The following is a 15,755-nucleotide window of genomic DNA, read 5'->3' on the forward strand; positions in this document are numbered from 1 at the left end:
TGTCAAGTTCATGCAACACAAAAGAAGAAAAAGAAAGAATGTTAAAAAAAAGAACATTGAGGAATTGTTTCGGATTAAAGGAGACTAAAGAGGTATCAGAACTGAGGGTAACACATAATTTCCATAAAGGGTATTATGGGGCCAACTGGCAAAACTAAATAAGGATTGTAAATTAGATAATATTTTATTCATCGTCATCTTCATCTTTGTCTTCTTCTCTTGAGATTTTTATTTATTATTTATTCATGAGAGACACAGAGAGAGAGAGAGGCAGAGAGAGAGGCAGAGGGAGAAGTAGGCTCCCTGCGGGAAACCCAATGTGGGACTCAATCCCAGGACCCCGGGATCATGCTCTGAGCTGGTCGAAGGCAGACTCTCAACCACTAAGCCACCCAGGCGTCCCTAGATAATAATATTGTATCAGTATTAATTCTATTATACTATGGTTGTGTAAGAGAATATCCTATTCTTAGGAAATGTACACTTATGCATTTAGGGTAAAAGGGTATTGTCTCTTTAGTTTACTCTCAAACAGCTGATAGGGAAAAAAGTGTATATACACAGAGATAGAAAAGGATAAAACAAATGTGGTAAAATGTTGACTGTTGGAGAATGTGAGTGAAGTGTATTGAGATTCTTGTTACTATTCTTTTTTTTTAATTTTTATTTATTTATGATAGTCACAGAGAGAGAGAGAGAGGCAGAGACACAGGCAGAGGGAGAAGCAGGCTCCATGCACCGGGAGCCCGACATGGGATTCGATCCCGGGTTTCCGGGATGGCGCCCTGGGCCAAAGGCAGGTGCCAAACCGCTGCGCCACCCAAGGATCCCCTCTTGTTACTATTCTTATATCTGAATCTATATATTGGTATATCTGAAATTATGTTAAAATTTTTTTAAAGATTTTATTTATTTATTCATGAGGACACACACAGAGAGAGGCAGAGACATAGGCAGAGGGAGAAGCAGGCTCTCTGCAGGGATCCCAATGCAGGACTTGATCCCGGGACTCCGGGATCATGCCCTGAGCCAAAGGCAGACCTCAACATCACCCAGGCATCCCTGAAATTATGTTAAAATCTTAAAAAATATATTGTAAAGCTGCATGACAATGTCACAGAAGCAAAAAATAAGAAGTGCAGCTGGGTCTCATGGTTATGTAAATCTATCCAGTTCTTTTCATCTTTCATTAGTCCATTCATCTTTTGTCTGAATCCATCAGCAGATTTCCTCCATTCTCTCCTTGTAAATATTTAGCTTCCCTCCTTATGCATAATGATTGCTTGTCGAGGGATTGGCTCCCCCAGTTCTAAAGCACCACGAAGCCCAACACCACATAACTGCTTGACTCTGAAATGTGGTATCCTTATTCCAAATTCCAGGCAGGTCAGATCTGATTGGCTCAAGTTGGGTTAAGAAAAGGAAATCATAAGAGGAATAAAGAATATCTAGGGACGCTGGGTGGCTCAGCGGTTGAGCGTCTGCCTTTGGCTCAGGGCATGATCCTGGGGTCCTGGGATCGAGTTCTGCATCAGGCTCCCTGCTTGGAGCCTGCGTCTCCTTCTGCCGATGTCTCTGCCTCTCTGTGTGTGTCTATCGTGAATAAATAAATAGAATCTTTTAAAAATATATCTAAAACTGGATTTTAAAAAATGAAGATACTACCTATCAAAAATTTTTAATGCAATTTTAAAAAATGAAGATACTACCTATCAAAATTTTTTGAATGCATTTTTTTGAAAATAAGTGTTTTGAAGGAAATTTATACCCTTTAGTTCTTACACTAGAAAAGAAGAAAGCTTCAGAGTCATGAACTAAGTAACTACCTTAAGAAACTAGAAAATGTCATTTCTCTAAAAAAGAGATACAGATGGCCAACACATGAAAAGATGCTCAACATCACTGACCATGAGGGAAATGCAAATCAAAACTACAATGAGATATCACCTCACACCTGTCGGAATGGCTACAATAAAAACCACAAGAAACAACAAGTGTTGGCAAGGATGTGGAGAACAAGGAATCCTCATGCACTGTTGGTATGAATGCAAACTGGTGTAGCCACTGTAGAAAAAGGTATGAAGTTTCCTCAAAATTTAAAAATGGCACTACTTTACAATCCAGTAATTGTACTACTGGGTATTTATCCTCAAAATGCAAAAACACTAATTCAAAGGGATTACAGGCACACCTATGTTTATTGCAACATTATTTACAATAGTCAAAATATGGAAGCAGCCCAAATGTCTATTGATAGATAGATAAAGAAGATGTGATATATATATATATATATATATACATAATGGAAAATCATTCAGACATAAAAAAGAATGAAATCTTGCCATCTGCAATAACATTGATGGAGCTAGAGAGTGTAAAGCTAACTGAAATAAGTCAAAGAAAGATAAGTAACATATGATTTAACTCATATGTGGAATTTAAGAAACAAAACAAATGAACAAAAGAAAAAAATAAGAGTGACAAACCAAGAAAAGGATTCTTAATTATAGAGAACAAACTGATGGTTACTAGAGGGGGGGTGGGGGGATGGGTGAAATTGGTGAAGAGGATCAAGAGTCCACTTATGAATAGCACTGAGTAATGTACAGAATTGTTGAATCACTGCATTATACACCTGAAACTAATATAATATTACATGTTAACTACACTGGAATTAAAAATTTAAAACTTAATAAAATTTATAATAATAATAATAATAAAATGTGGAATTTTTTTTTAAAAAGAAAAAAAGGAGACTAGAAAATGAACCATAGAATAAACCCAAAGAGAATAAAATATTTCTTCTACTTTTAAGAAAATTAAAATATTACTTGCTTTGGCAGCACATACACTAAAATTGGAACAGGGGCGCCTGAGTGACTCAGTTGATTAAGCGTTTGCCTTTGGCTCAGATCATGATCCCAGAGTCCTGGGTTGGAGCCCCACATCGTGCTCCCTGCTCCATGGGAAGTCTCCTTCTCCCTCTCCCCTGCTCATCCTCTTTCCCTCTCACTCACTCACTCTCTCTCAAATAAATAAAACCTTAAAAAACAAATTGGAACAACACAGAGAAGATAGCATGCCCCCTGTGCAAGGATGACACACAAATTAAGAAATGATCCATATTTTTAAAAAAGAAGAAAATTAAAATAATGTAAAATAGATTCTTTTTTAAATTTTATTTTTTTAAGATTTTATTTATTTATTTACGAGAGACACACACACAGAGAGAGAGAGAGAGAGAGAGGCAGACAGAGGAGCAGGCTCCATGCAAGGAGCCTGATGCAGGACTCAATCCCGGGACTCCAGGATCATGCCCTGGGCAGGAGGCAGACGCTAAACCACTGAGCCACCCAGGGATCCCCAAATTTTATTTTATTTTTTAAATAGGCTCTACTCTCAGCATGGAGCCCAGCACAGGGCTCAAACTCACGACCTCAAGATTGAGACCTGAGCTGATACCAGAAGAGTCAGATGCCCAACTGACTGAGCCATTCAGGCACCCCTAGAAACTCTTTTTTTTTTTTTAAAGCCAACACTATGTTCTTGGAATTGACAAAATATACAAATCTGATTACAAGGAGAAGCCATCAAAGTTATGAATGAAAAGAACTATGAAAAGCAAGATATGAAAATGAAGTAAGCAGCTTTTAGTCCTAAAGGTGTTTTGTGAGGCTAAGGCAAGCCTGGAAATGGTAAGAATGTGTATGTGTATTGGGTGGGGAGGATTATGGAGAGCAAGACAGCCCCAAGGTTAGGGGTCAGAGCCTACGCAGACTGGGAGCAGTATGCACAGGAGAGTTGCCCAGTGTGGGCTGGGAGAGCCCTAGCATAGTGAAAAAAGCTAATACAGAGGACAGAGTTCAGTTAAATACAGAGGGATTTATCAAATAAATAAGTATATTAATGATAGCTAGATTTCTCACTATCAGAGAAAGGGCTTTGCATGGACAAGAATGCCCCATAAACCAAAGATAACGGTTGCTCTATTTGGTGTCCCTCAAGTCCAGAAGAAAAAAGAAAAACAGGACAAAACAAAAATGCTTAGGCACAACCATGTGCTCACAGGAGCAAACATTCGCACAACCACCTTGTTTAGCTGTATCTACTAACTCTTAACATATACATACCCTACAAACCTACAAGTATACTCCTAGGTTTTGGGTTTTTTTTTTAAGATTTTATTTATTTATTCATGAGAGACACACAGAGAGGGAGAAGCAGGCTCCATGCAGGGAGCCCGACCTGGGACTCGATCCTGGGTCTCCAGGGTCAGGCCCTGGGCTGACGGCGGCGCTAAACCGCTGAGCCACCCGGGCTGCCCAAACCTAGGTTTATACCCAGTAGAGAAGGTTGTATCTGTGAACAAAAAGACATAAACTAGAAAGTTCATTGGTACCAGAAACTGGAAACTACCCAAGTGTCCATCAGAGATAATAGATAATTCAGTTGCATATTCATCCAATAGATACTATGACAATGAGGAAAAATGAACTCCTGATTCCACAGTGTGGAGAAATCTCGAACATAGTATTGAATGGGAGAAGTGAAACCCCAAAGAGAACATGCTATATGATTTCATCTGCTTGAAGTTTAAAATAGGCAAAACTAATCTATGGCATTAGGAGTCAAGATTGGTCATCTTTGCAAGGGCAGAGAGAAATAGTGACTGGAATGTGGAATGCCATACAAAGAGGGCTTCCGGGGTTATAATGTTGTTCTTCGACCATGGTGCTAGTTACACAGATGTTGTCACTTCTTCAAAATTTAGCACACTGAACACCTGTAATATGGGCACATTTCTTTATATGTCTTTTACACTGTTAAAATTTTACGTTATATCTCAGCAGTGGCATTATGGTTGGAATTGAAATTTTCTATGTGGTGAACAACCTTGGGTGCCATTCTGAAACAACAAAAAATTATCATTTTCACTCTATTTACATTATAGTTTCATTTCAGAAAAAGTGTATTTTAAACCATACCCATGGGATCCCTGGGTGGTGCAGTGGTTTAGCGCCTGCCTTTGGCCCAGGGCGTGATCCTGGAGACCCAGGATCGAATCCCACGTCGGGCTTCCGGTGCATGGAGCCTGCTTCTCCCTCTGCCTATGTCTCTGCCTCTCTCTCTCTCTCTCTCTCTCTCTCTGTGACTATCATAAATAAAAATTAAAAAAAATAAACCATACCCAAAAATTTCATGCATTTGCCTGTGTTCTATTAATAATTTCGAATAATTGATACACTTTTTATTTTTGTTTATTTATGGATTTTAAATTTTTATTTATTTATTCATAGAGACACACAGAGAGAGAAGAGGCAGAGACACAGGGAGAAGCAGGCTCCATGCAGGGAGCCCGACGTGGGACTCGATCCGGGACTCCAGGCTCACACCCCGGGCTACAGGCGGCGCTAAACCGCTGCGCCACCAGGGCTGCCCTTAATACACTTTTTAAACGTCTTTAAGGAAGGTTTCAATTTGTTCAGGGCGCCGACGCAGGATCTACCATTACTGGCTCCTCACCTGTAAAAGTCAGTTGCGCCTTCCAATCAACCAAAAACGTTTGTGCAAGTTTCCAAAAGTCCCACCAGGGGGCGGTACCGCCCCGTTTGAAGAGAACCAATTTAGCTCGAGATTCTAAGTAAGTTGTTTGTATATTGATTGGGGTCTGGAGCTCAGCGGAGAGCTCTGTGCTGGACATAAAAACTTGGTGGTGGTAATGGGAGTGTCCTCTGATGAAGTGGTCACCGAGCCCCAATCTTAAAGACTGAGTATGGGACCCCTGGGTGGCTCTGCCTTGGGCTCAGGGTGAGATCCTGGAGTCCCGGGATCCAGTCCCACATGGGGCTCCCTGCATGGAGCCTGCTTCTCCCTCTGCCTATGTCTCTGCCTCTCTATCTCTCTATGTCTCTCATGAATAAAGAGGTAAAATTTAAAAAAAAAAAGAGTGAGTAGGTGTGCAAGGCACTGAGACACAGAGAATCACGGGGAAACCGGGGGGAGAGAGATTGTCCTAAAATTGCTGCTGGAGAATTGTTAAGGTGGGGAGTGATAGGAATTGAGGCTGGTGAGGTGGACCAGCATAGGTCATGAAGGTCATCTTGTGGCATTTGTACTTTATCCTATGAGTGGTCGCAAGCCAAGAGTTGAAATAATAAAGACGACAGACACACAGCTTTCACGAGCTGTCTCCATGTGCCAATCCCTATACTGTTCTTTTTAAGTATTTTCTCCTGGAGCCATTAAAACCACTCATGAGCCCAATTGTTCTATCACCCAGTGTCCATTCACCCTTTCCCAAGCTGACTCTTGGGAAGTGGCAATACCTAGCCCCCCACTTCAGGTAGGCTCTGTACATTGGATGTAGCCTACTTGACTGGGGACTCTAGCAAATGGCCACTTGGATTTGGCCAATCAGAGTATCTAACTCTCCAACCCCAGTGATTGACTTAGGGGTTACCCGGTGACCCAATCAGAACTCATATGAGGACTCTGACCCAACAGCTGTTCTCCCACTTAGAACTGTCTCTTTGCTAATAGAAAAGCCCCTTTTCTTCTCACCACAACCCACAGGACAATCTGGAATTTCTTTCAAGAACCTTCCATGGCTACTATGGAGCTACCATTGTATCCTCTTTGTTCTACCAGGCACTCAAGGTTTCCCACCTAGTCTCTCCCCTTCCCAGACTGTCATTTTCTTTCTTTCTCTTTCCTTCCTTCTTTCTTTCTTTTTAAAGATTTTATCCATTTATTCATGAAAGACAAAGAGAGAGGCAGAGACACAGGCAGAGGAAGGGAGAAGCAGGCTCCATGCAGGGAGCCCGACGTGGGACTCGATCCCGTTACTCCAGGATCACTTCCTGGGCCAAAGGCAGGCGCCAAACTGCTGAGCCATCCAGGGATCCCCTCTTTTAAGATTTTATTTATCCATTCATGAGAGACACAGAGAGAGGCAGAGACACAGGCAGAGTGAGAAGCAGGCTCCCTGCAGGGAGCCCGATGTGGGACTCCATCCCAGGACACTGGGACCACGACCTGAGCCAAAGGCAGACACTCAACCACTGAGCCACCCAGGTGTCCCATTTCCTTTCTTTTAAAAAAAATATTTATGGGACTTCCTGGTGGCTCAGCAGTTGGGCATCTGCCTTTGGTTCGGGGAGTGATCCCGGGGTCCAGGGTTGGGTCCCGCATCGGGCTCCCTGTGTGAGTCCTGCTTCTCCCTCTGCCTATGTCCCTGCCTCTGTGTGTGTGTCTCTCATGAATAAATAAATAAAATTAAAATTAAATAGAGAATATTTATTTATTTATTTGAAAGGGGAGTGGGGGCAGGGACAGAGGGAGAGAAAATCCTGAAGCAGACTCCCCACTGAGCACAGAGCCCAACACAGGGCTCAATCCCTGGACCCTAAGATCATGCATGACCTGAGCCAAAATCAAGAGTCAGCTGCTCAACTGACTGGGCAATCCAAGCACATCCAGACTGTCATTTTCAACTTAACTTGACCCCAGTCTTAACTTTGTCCTTTGGGTGGGTCAGAATCTTTTGTTGTTGTTGTGGCAGATTGTATTTTTCAAAGATGGCCACAAGATTTGTTCTTCTTACAATGTGACTTGACACTATCCACTGAAAGATAGGATCTGTGCCCTCCACACCTTGATTTGGTCAGGTTTATGACTATGGCAGAAATGACACTTCCAAGACTAGGTCATAAAAAACAATGCAACTTCTTCCTGGTTCCCTTAAGATGCTCACCCTAAGAACTCGACCACCACGCTGTAAAAAAGCTCAAGGGCAGCCCGGGTGGCTCAGCGGTTTAGCGCCGCCTTTGGCCCAGGGTGTGATCCTGGAGACCCGGATCGAGTCCCATATTGGGCCTTCTGCCTGTGTGTGTGTGTGTGTGTGTCTGTCTGTCTGTCTGTCTGTCTCTCTCTCTCTGCTTCTCATGAATAAATAAATAAAATCTTAAAAAAAAAAAAAGCTCAAGCACCCTATGGAGAGGAACTGAAGCTCCCCAGCCTACCACCCTGGCTGAGCTTCCAGCCAAGAGCCAGCACCAAGCTGTCTAATATGTGAGTATATCATCTAGAAAGTACTCTTTCAGCCTCAAGTCGAGCTGTCCCTGCTCAGAGTGCATGGAGCAGAAATAAGCTAGCTAGGCTGAGCCTTGTCCAAATTGCCAATTTGTAAGCAAAATAAATTACTGCTGTTGTTTAAAGCCACCAAGTTTAGGAGTAGTTTTGCAGGAATAGATAACTGGAGAATTGCTTTTGCTGACACACTCACCCCTGGTGGCTTCTTTTCTTGTGTGCTTGGTGATCTTTGAGTGCGAACCTATTACTTGATCTTAGTTACTGGGAGTCCTACAAACTTAAATTGGGGAAGCCTTCCAGAGAGGATTTGCTTCTGGTCGTGGTGGTACTTAAGGGTCACCATTAATCTGGGTCTATCCCAGCCCCTCTCAGGGCCTTGGCTTAACTCAAGAGTACCAAGTCAACATCCCCTACCTCTCCAATAGCCCGAGACTTAGGGTCTCAGTAGCAATGCTGTTCTCAGCAACCACTGTCAGGGCAGCTCTACCTCTCTCTGCTGTCCCTGCTCTGTGCTCCGCCAGATCATGATTTTTTTTTTTTTTTTAGAGGGGCTGATTCTTGAGGACTCTTTTACTTCTTGTAAGATCACAGTGATTCAAGGAGGGGTCTTAATCCACAATTTATGCATACTGCTGCAAGAAGGAATCGCTAAGTCCTGTGTCCAGCAAATGCCAAATACATCCATGAAATCATTCATTCATTCAACAAGAATTAAGTTCCCTGTTAATCACTGGGGATAAATTAATGACATAAACAAATCTGGCCCTGCCCTCAAGACATTCACGGTTTGGTGAAGATGAAGATATTAACTAAGTATTTGTTCAAATAAGAATGAACATGTCGGGATCCCTGGGTGGCGCAGCGGTTTAGCGCCTGCCTTTGGCCCGGGGCGCGATCCTGGAGACCCGGGATCGAATCCCACATCGGGCTCCCCGTGCATGGAGCCTGCTTCTCCCTCTGCCTATGTCTCTGCCCCTCTCTGACTATCATAAATAAATAAAAATTTAAAATTAAATTTATGTCTCTCTCTCTGACTATCATAAATAAATAAAAATTTAAAAAAAAAATGAACATGTCAGGACTTACAAGTCAAGTGTGGAATGGTTAAACTTCCCCTCACAGAAGGGGCTGCTCCAGGTAAGTCTCACTGAGGGCGTATCTTGAGTCCTGAGACCTGAAGACACGTGCGCAAATAATCAGGCAAAGAAGAAAGGGAAGAATTAAAAAAAAAAGAAAGGGAAGAATTGTTCGTTTAAAGATTTATTTGCTTTAGAGAGAGATAGAAAGAGCACAAGCAGTTGTGTGTGGGGGGAGATGGAAAGCAGAGGGAGAGAAAGAGAACCTCTAGTAGATTCCATGCTGAGCACAGAGCCTGACTTGGCCCGGATCTCACAACCCTGAGATCATGACACCCAACCAACTGAGCCACCCAGGTGCTCCTGTTTGTTTGTTTTTTTAAGTAGACTTCACATCCAGCCTGGATCCCAGTATGGAGCTTGAATTCATGACCCTGAGATCAAGAGTCAGATGCTTAACTGACTAAGCCCTCCAGGAACCCTAGAAAGGGAAGTGTTTTAAGTGAAAAGGAACAATAAGTAAAAAGGCCCTGAACAGGAGGAAGCCTGGTGTGTTCAAGGGATGACAAGGAGTAAAAGAGGGTGGGAGTGGGGAAGATGTAAGAGCTGAGTCGGAGAAGTATAGGAGCCAGACTGTGGGGGGTCAGGGTTCTCAGCTGGGATGAACATTTAATCACCAGGGGAGCTGGTAACATTCCCAATGCCTATGAACAATGAAATCAGACTGTGTGGGGGTGGAAGCCCAAATATCAGAATTTTTAAATGCTGGAAACAGTAGGTTAATGGATAAACAAGCTGAGATGTGTCCACACAACAAAATACTACTTAGCAGTCAAAAGGAGCAAACTAAATGCAGCAACTTATGTGATCTCAAAGACCTCACGCTAAGTGAAAGAAGCCTGTCTCGAAGATGCCGTACTGTATGGCTGCGTATATTTGACATTCTCAACGGTGCAAAACCACAGCAATGTTAGCAAAGAGATCAGTGGTCACTGGGAGTTACGGGTGGGGAGAGGGTGTGGCTGCAAAAGGAGTGTTTTGGGAGGATGCAACTGTTTTTATCCTGATTGCAATGGGGTGTGTGTGTGTGAAATCAATTTATATATGTGTTAAAGTCATTGAACTGGGGATGCCTGGGTGGCTCAGTCAGTTAAACGCCTGCCTTCAGTTCAGGTCATTATCCTGGGGTCCTGGGATCAAGCCCCATGTCGGGCTCCCTGCTCAGTGGGGGGTCTGCTTGTTTCTCTCCCTCTGCCCCTCCCCCTTGCTCATTCTCTCTCTCTCTCTCTCTCTCTCTCTCTCTCTCTCTCTCTCTCTTCCCCAAATAAGTAAATAAAATCTTGAAAAAATTCATTGAACTGTACACACACACACAGTTATTTTCTGGTATGATAATTTAAAAAATTAAAATCATCTCCCCAGGTGATCTCAGTATGCAGCCAATGTTGAGACACTGATGATGGCTTTGAAGACCATTTGAAGTTTTCTTTTCAGAACCATGGGGAGCAAGGGAGGGGCATTCCTGAGATGGGAACTCCCAGGAAGATTCACACATTGAGGCTGGTCCAGGGAGTGGAACACTCATTGGCCTGGAGGTGGCAGAATGGGAATGAGACATACTGTTTTTTTCATGTATTCATTCAACAGTTACTCAGCACCTACATTGTGCTGCCTGTGCCTGGGAAAGAAAACAAGAAAAAAAAAAAAAAAACTAAACTACTCTTTCCTCCTACCAGGCAAGGAGAATGGGGTACTTTAGAGATTTCAAGGGAGAAATCTGGGGAGGGAATCAGAAACCAGTATTTCTGATCCCCACACCTGTCTAGAGTCTCTGTGCTTGATTCCCTGGAACCTGGGGTTCTCATGGAAAAGTTTTTGGGGGTTAGAGTGAGGAGACCATGTCCCTCAGATGCCACATCTGTGACTGTCACCTTTGGGATTTGGGGTTTCCATGAGGATTTGGGGGATCCCCCATCACCCATCTGTGTGGCACCTGTTTATCTCTCCCCTCCTCCACCTGCACTCTGGCCCTGCCTCATCCTTGCATCCCATCCCTGCCTCAGTCTCCTCCTTGGCTTCTAGACTCAGACCCTCTTCTTATCTACTCTCCCACTGGGCAGCCAGGAGGATCTTTCCCCCCAACCCTGCCCTCTCCCAGAGGAATCTTCTTAAAGTCTAAATGTGAATTTCTCTTCCACAGCTAAAATTTTCCATGGCTCCCTAGTGTACTCAAGGTAAAATCAGCTCTTCAAAATGAATATTTAGGGTCTCTTGCAATCTAGTCCCAAAAGATAACTTTGTTTCTGGCTTCTCTCTTCTCCCTCTACCTCCCTGAACTCTAGTCCTCTTAATCCCACAGTGGCAGGTCTGGGAAGGCTTTGAACTTAGCCTGTCTCCTACCCTCCTGTCAAGGCTGCTCTGGGAGAGTTGTTGAGGAGCCTGGAAGGCCTAATAACATCGTGGCTAAGAGATCAGGCCTGGGGACTCTGGAGTCAACCTAAATGGTCTCCAGTAGGGGGCTGGTCTACCAAATTATGGCTCTCAACCAAAACACAGGATTTACAGCAAATACATAGGATAAAGGAACACAGTAGATGACATCACATGAGTATAACCAGGCAAATACAGCATGTCAGGCATTCTCCAAGACACCTGGCCTGAGCTTTTTTGGAAAGTTAATATTGTCTTTTAAAAAAAACATGGGGCATCTGGGTGACCTCAGTTGGCTGAGTCTCCAACTTTTGGTTTTGGCTCACATCATGGTCTCAGGGTCCTGGGATTGAGCCTTGTGTCGGGCTCCATGGTCACTGGGGAGTCTGCTTGAGATTCTCTCTCTCCCTCTGTCTCTCCCCCTGCTCACACTCTCTCTCTTTCAAATAAATAAATCTTTAAAAAAATCCTGAGGACTGTACCAAAAATATACCCAAAACACTAAAGAGACATAACAACCAAATGCAAAGCATCAACATGGACTGATTCTGGTTTAAAAAAGGATAATAACAGCCATGAAAGCTATTATGGAGACAATTGAATAAATGAATGTGAATGTGATATTAAATACTAAGGAATTATTGATATTTTCCTAGATATGAGAATGGTGGTATGGGCATGTAGGAAGGAGGTTGTTCTTTTTTTTTTTTTCCCCTGCAGACAGGAGGGGGCTCAGCCCAGCCAGCTAGGAGGATGTTCTCATCCTTTTTATTTTAAAGGATATTTATTTATTTATTTATTTATTTATTTATTTATTTATTTTAGAGAAGAGAGAATGAGCAGGGGAAGGGGCAGACAGAGAGGGAGAGAATCTCAAGCAGACTCCCTGCTGAGCGAGGAGCCCAACATGGGGCTCACCTCAAGACCCCATGATCTGACCTGAGCTGAAATCAAGAGCTAAACACTCAACCAACTGAGCCATCCAGGCGCCCCTGTTCTTATTCTTAAGACATGCATCCTGAGTTGCCACAGGACTATAACTTCTTTCAAATGATATGGGGCACACATTTACATTAAGAGATAAGAAAAGAGGGATCTCTGGGTGGCGCAGTGGTTTGGCGCCTGCCTTTGGCCCAGGGCGCGATCCTGGAGACCCGGGATCGAATCCCACATCAGGCTCCCGGTGCATGGAGCCTGCTTCTCCCTCTGCCTGTGTCTCTGCCTCTCTCTCTCTCTCTCTGTGACTATCATAAATAAAAAATAAAAAAAAAGAGATAAGAAAAGAGGAGAGAAAAAGCAAATATGGCAAGGTTGTTGGATCTAGACAGAAGGCGTATAAGTGGTCAGTGGTCATTCTTTAAATTGTGTTTGCAAATTTTTTATGCTAAGTGTCAGAGAAAATGAAATCATCAATGATGAGAGTCCATACAACAGAACAATCTGCAAATGTTAAAAATGAGACAGATCAGCAAACCACAGAGAAAATTAACAAAGCCCAAGTTGATTATTTGAAAAAAATTAATGAGATTGATAAAATCCTTAGTTAGACTAATCAAGAGAGAAAAAGAACAAAAATGACCAATATCAAGAGTGAGAGGTCATTTCTACGAATTCTGTAATTAGACAATTTAAATGAAGTGACAACTCCTTGAAAAACACAAAGAGTGAAAGTTTGTGAAATAGAAAATATGAAAAGCCCTATATTTATTAAAGAAATTGAATTCATTATTTAAAAAAACTTCCCACAAAATAAAATCCATAAATAAAATAAATAAATAAAATCCCATAAATAAAATCTTAAAAAAACAAAAACAAAAACCTCCTCACAAAGACAACTGGCTTTGTGGTAGATTCTAACAAAGATTAAAGGAAGAACCAGGGGTGTCTGGGTGGCTCAGCATCTGCCTTTGGCTCAGGGCGTGATTCTGGGGTCCTGGTATCGAGTCCCGCATTGGGATCCCAGCATGGAGCCTGCTTCTCCCTCTGCCTGTGTCTCTGCCTCTCTCTCTGTCTCTCATGAATAAATAAATAAATAATCTTAAAAAGATAAAGGAAGAAACAACATAGAACTTTTCATATTTGAGATGGAGTCATTTGTGCTGAGATAGGAATGATCTTTCAAAATACATTGTTTAGGGATCCCTGGGTGGCGCAGCGGTTTGGAGCCTGCCTTTGGCCCAGGGCGCGATCCTGGAGACCCGGGATCGAATCCCACGTCAGGCTCCCGGTGCATGGAGCCTGCTTCTCCCTCTGCCTGTGTCTCTGCCTCTCTCTCTCTCTCTGACTGTCATAAATAATAAATAAAAAATTAAAAAAAATACATTGTTTAGTAAAAAACTAAAGTCAATGTCCAAAGAAATGAGTAGTATTTTCTCATTATGTAATAAATCAAGGAACTATATAGGTGCATTTCTGTGCATAGGAAATTCTATCTTTGCAAGGATAGCCCATTGCCTTATAGGGAGGAAATTGAGGGGTTCAAATTCAGGCATAGGAGAAAGATTAATTTTTCACTGTCTCCTTTTGTATTGTTTTAATATGAACTGTGATTGGAATAGAAAAAGCAGTTTAAAGACTTTTTTTTTTAGCTCAAGCTTTGCTGGATTTATAATCTGACTCTAGTCGCGTGTTCTGTGAATTGGGTACTGATAAAAGATTGCAGAAAGAGACTGGATGGTTAAATCTTGAGGCCTCGGGGTCTAGGGGACAGGGTCATTAAACCCACACTTGGCCACCCACTGGCTGTGTGACCTCAGGTAGGTAGCTCTACTTCTCTGAGCCTCTACTTTTAACACCTGTGAATTAGAGGATTATGCAGTAAAGGATTAATTTTGCCCAGTTCCTGGGAGGTAACCTCTTGGAATATCTTGCTTGGCAAGAGTGTTTTTGTTTACCTGTGGACATGCAGCGTCAGCTTGACCTTGGGAGGAGCTGGAGGCTACAGTCAGTCATATGGGGCAAGAGCCATGACTATGTGACTGGTTCTCCAATAAAGAGCCTGGACACCAAGGCTCATGTGAGGGTCCTTGGCTGCAGTACTCCAGGTGTGTCGTCATGCATTGGGGCTGGGATCATTGAGTGCTGTTTGCTTGGTGACACTGGGAGAGAGCAACGGGAAGCTTGTGTCTGGGGCCCCTTGGATCCCACAAGTCTCTTCCCTTTGCCATTTTTAATCTGTGTCCTTTCCCTGTAATAAACCATGACTGTGAGTAATCAGCTCTTTTGAGTTCTGTGGGTCCTTTTAGTGAATCACTGAACCTGAGGGGGCTTGGGGGATCCCCCAACACAGGAGTAATGAACAGTGTACTTCACTGGGGACGCAGGCATCATGAGATCGTGTGCACACAGCACCTTAGGATCACAGCCAGTACTTACTGAGCACATACACAGTATGTGTGAGCACACGAACGCACCGGATCCTCGTAACAGCCCCATGAGACTGATACTATGATTAATGTTTCACCTTTATTTTATCTTGAAATGTACTGTACATTCAGGAGTAGAAAACGTAGATGTATGGCAGTAAAAAAAAATACTTAGAATGTGAACAACAGTGAATCATCAGGTTAAGAAGAAAGGACAGGGAAGCCCCCAAAGAGCCCTGACCCAGTTACAGCTCCTCTCATCGCCTGAGGTGACCACCTCTCTGACTTTGGTGATAGTCATTTCTTTTTTTGTCTTTTCTTTATGGTTGGGCCACGCATGTACATATTCCTAACATTTTTGGATCTAGGTTGTTTCATTTTTCCCTGCTCTCAAGAGTAGTGAACACAATAACGCAGCTTGTGCTGTTTGGTGTTTTGTTCACTTCGTTCACTCACCGCTATGCACGTGAGGTTGCCCCACGTGGTTGTATGCCCCAGGACTCTCCTCTTTTTCACTGCTGTATAGTATTCCACGCACCATTCCACTGTAGACCACGCTGCATCTAATCTGTTCTCTGGTTGGTGGAGGTTTGGGTGGCTTGTGGCCATCCCACACCGTGCGGCTATGAACATTCCTTCCTCTCCATGTTCCCGGATGGCCGTGTTCCAGTTCTCAAAGATGCACGCTCAGCCTGGAACAGTCGGGTTACAGGTTCCGCGCACTTTCAAATTTATTCAGTAGCACTGCCATCTTTCCCGTTCGAAGATGAAGCAATGGCAACAGCGAAGTTAA

At 43.1% G+C, this 15,755-nt stretch overlaps 1 pseudogene; it reads left to right on the forward strand.

Annotated features, from left to right (window-relative positions):
- The first annotated feature begins 3,040 nt into the window (after nucleotides 1-3,040).
- LOC129501073 (U6 spliceosomal RNA) lies at nucleotides 3,041-3,130 on the forward strand (annotated as a pseudogene).
- Nucleotides 3,131-15,755: the final 12,625 nt, after the last annotated feature.

Source organism: Nyctereutes procyonoides, unplaced genomic scaffold (assembly GCF_905146905.1).
Source record: "Nyctereutes procyonoides isolate TBG_1078 unplaced genomic scaffold, NYPRO_anot_genome, whole genome shotgun sequence".
Lineage (NCBI taxonomy): Eukaryota > Metazoa > Chordata > Mammalia > Carnivora > Canidae > Nyctereutes > Nyctereutes procyonoides.